Here is a 3,703-nt window from a genome sequence, read left to right as displayed (position 1 = left end):
CTATTCGGCCATCTTGCTCCGCCAGACTGCTGAGTTTTAATCCCATTTCCACTGCATAAGCCTTATGTTACCTTGGGCAAGTTTCTTTTAATCTCTATGCTTTTGTTTATTTGTACAAGAACTACAAAAAATAGTTTCTACTTTATGTGCTTCTTGTGAGAATGAATATTTGTTACTATATTGAAATTGCTTAGTTCAATGCTGATTCTCAGGAAATATTTACTATGATTATCAGAACAAAAAACATATCCCAAATTGCTGATAATTGTTACAGCTTACTAATGAAATACCAAAAATTAGAAAGAGAACGACTTTTGTTTCTTCTTAATTAGTGCTAAGTTTATGGACTATGGAGTCTGTCTCAAGAGGTTTAGATTCATCCTTATTAGTTACCACCAGCATCACCTTAACAAATTACTCAAGTTGTCAAATTCTCAGATTTCCTACCTACACAATAAGGAAACTAGGAATACCTTCCTCTTCGGGTTGATGTGATAACATAATCACTAATGTAAAACATCTGAGTACACAATCTGCACATAAAAATAAATATCAGATGTAATTTTTATGATTAATTTTACTTGAAACTGTCATCTAAATTTCACATGCTGTCAAATTATATGCTTCAAATAAAGAATTATACAGTACTAACATCCAGGTGTGCTTTCCTAACCTGTTAGGAAGCTGTAGAAAACAGAATAATCAGTTTCAAAAAAGCATGACAATAATATGAATGAAAATATAGTAAGGAAAGTTAATATTAAACTGGTAGTATGGTGTCTGTTGTTTCCTGATTATAATGAAATTGCTAAACTACCACAGAATTGTGTGAGAGGTTTCCAGGTGAGATATGCAATCAATACCCTGAGACAGCAATAACCCTTTCTTTAGGCACAACTTTATAAGCAGTGTTAGTTCCATGATTTTATCCAAACAAGACCTCACAATGCAAACTCCAATAGGGAGAACTCTCCTTGGCCAGATATCTAAATTTAACAGGAACTTAAGAGATTCTTTAGTGTAGGGCCTCATGCAGCATGTGTTGAAAATAGTGCTGAAAACAAGAAATATGTAATATATGGATATACTTAAATAAACTCCAGGCTGTCTTGTTTCCATAACATCGGTAATTTTCTGCCAATAGTTTTGTCCTTAGTGAGCCATGGCCATGACATGGAAGCTGTCCAAGACACTTGGTGACCAAGAGCCTCTTTCTAGTAGGAGTCTGAGCTGAAAATAGCTTCCTGCATTTTCTCAGCATCATGCATTTACTGTGTAGCTTTAAGTTCTTCCCTGAACACATTATTGTTTAATTACTTACTGTTCAATATTGTATTATGCCAGTTATGTAAGGACTCCAGTGGACCTCAAGCATGGTAATAAAATCACTCATAAGGTCATGTGAAGTTCAGAGTTGTTAGGGAGGTACATTCCAGTTAGTTTTCCCTCTTCCCACAGTAATGTTCATTAATACCTTATGTGAGGCACTGTTTTCCTTGTGTAGTTCAGAAAGCTACTTTATTTCATGGCCCCTGGAAACCAGGAAATGATTTTATTAGCAGACAAGAGAACACATACACACACACTCTCTCTCTCTCTCTCTCTCTCTCAGCTTTTGTCCCCCAAAGTTGAATAACATAATTTTTGGGAAGAGGAAGAATTCTTGGCACTGAATTGTAGACCCATATGGTTCTTGGAGATATGGTCTAAAAATGTAATTGTTTGAAAACTTGAGTGAAAACAAAGTTTGTGATACTATAGATTTATAGAGCACAGAGAAATATAACTTTTCCACATATTTGCTATGTCTCCCACTTCTGCATAATAAGGCTGGAAAAAGTTACTATATTTTAATTTTTTTGAGTGGGAGTACTAAACTAATTGAGTATTCATAATGCCAGTCTACGATCTGTAAAGTTAAAAAATGTTTTTGAAATATTTAATTCCAGGACCAGTGACTCACAATATTCATTTTTTGATTTGTCATTTGCACTTTCTTAAAGCTTCTAGACATAAATAACTTTTTGGTAAATCTAGTATCTTTGCTTTCCCTTTGTCTTCCTACATTACCTTCTTAGATATTCCAGAATCATAACATTTTGGGTAGCGAGAGTAATTAAGATTTTTTTTTTTTTATTTTATTTTACAGAAGAGAAATGTGTTTCTGTGTTCATTCATGCACCAGTTCCATATACCAGGTCAAAGGCAGAGCTGAGCAGTAAGACAGTGTTCTCAATTTCGAATCTTGGATGTTTTCTGCCTTTGCATCCTGCACTATACTGCTTGTCACTTTTACATCCTATGGTTGTGTCTTATTTGATTATTTTGCCTAGAATGTTCATTTTTTTTGTTTTCATTCCAGAGGAAGTCTCCCTTCCTTAAATATTCTAATGGATTTGCTTAACTGGTTAATATACTCAGTAGCAAAAATAGGTACTTCTTGAAGCCTGTGGTCAATCAGGCTTACTTACTTTGCATATGTTATGCATTTAATTTATTTTAGAAGTATTAATGAAAATAAGCCTTCTATTAGTAGAATATGTATTGTGGGGGTATTTGAGCTGAAAGTTGGCTCTCTATTTTTTCTTGGGCATGCTCTCCCACTTTCTCAGCCCTTTCATACTTTTCAATAGTGAAAATCTGATACATGAAAAGACAGAACACAAAACCCATTAGCTCAAGTCTTTATCAAAATGTTGCAAACAAGGTGAGAACAGCTTTAAATTGAGTGTTCTTGAAGACAGCAAAGAATTTAAACCTTATAATAAGGCAGAACAGAGCAGGTACATTGACATTCAATTGGTTACTGCACACATTTTTAGAAGGTAGGGAATTAGTCACACATCAGAGTGTAGGGGCAGCAAGACTGGAATGCTGATCAGTGGCCATTGTTTGGAAAACTGGGATTTAGCAAGAGGAGTAAAAAGTAGCATAGGAGACAACATTATTGCAAATAAGTGGAAATCTTTTCTTTATTTTATTTTTTTTGAGTCAGGGTTCTTAATATCACCCAGGCTACAATCCAGTGGCACATGTAAGCTCACTGTGGCCTCCAGTTCCTGGGCTCAAGCGATCCTCCCAAACTGGTGAGATTACAGGCATGAGCCACCACAAACACTACTTTAAAATGAAACATATTCAACCTGTATTGCAATTAACCACTGGCCACTCTCTTCTGCCTGCAAATTTATAACACCCTATCACCCTACCATGTGTGTGTGTGTGTGTGTGTGTGTGTGTGTGTGTGCGCATGTGTGTTTATATATTCTCTCTTAGTTATTAAAAGAAAAATTGTATAACAAAATACCAAAACAAGATTTTCTTCCATATGTGAATAGCTTGCAGATTCACATAAGAGCCATGGTTTCTCACTTAAAATCATTTCATAAATTGATGTGTTTATCCCCACTGATAAATAGTGAACCTAATTTACTCCAAAAACTACCAAATGTTTTCAACTGAAACATTTTATCCTCAAAGATAAATAGATGTTTGTCCTAGAAGTAAGCTGGTGAGTGAAAAAAGAAAAGTAAGTAGAAGAAATAGAGATACCCAAATGCTGATTTCTAATACAATTGACGCTTGAACAACACAAGATCTAGGGGCACTGACACCTTTTGCAGTTGAAAATCCATGCATAAATTTTGACTACACAAAAACTTAACTATCAACAGGCTACTGTTGACCAGAAGCCCTGCTGATA

Source organism: Rhinopithecus bieti, unplaced genomic scaffold (genome assembly GCF_001698545.2).
Source record: "Rhinopithecus bieti isolate Rb0 unplaced genomic scaffold, ASM169854v2 scaffold_6708, whole genome shotgun sequence".
NCBI classification, from domain to species: domain Eukaryota; kingdom Metazoa; phylum Chordata; class Mammalia; order Primates; family Cercopithecidae; genus Rhinopithecus; species Rhinopithecus bieti.
The sequence above is the reverse complement of the archived record's forward strand: the minus strand, read 5'-3'. Positions refer to the sequence as shown.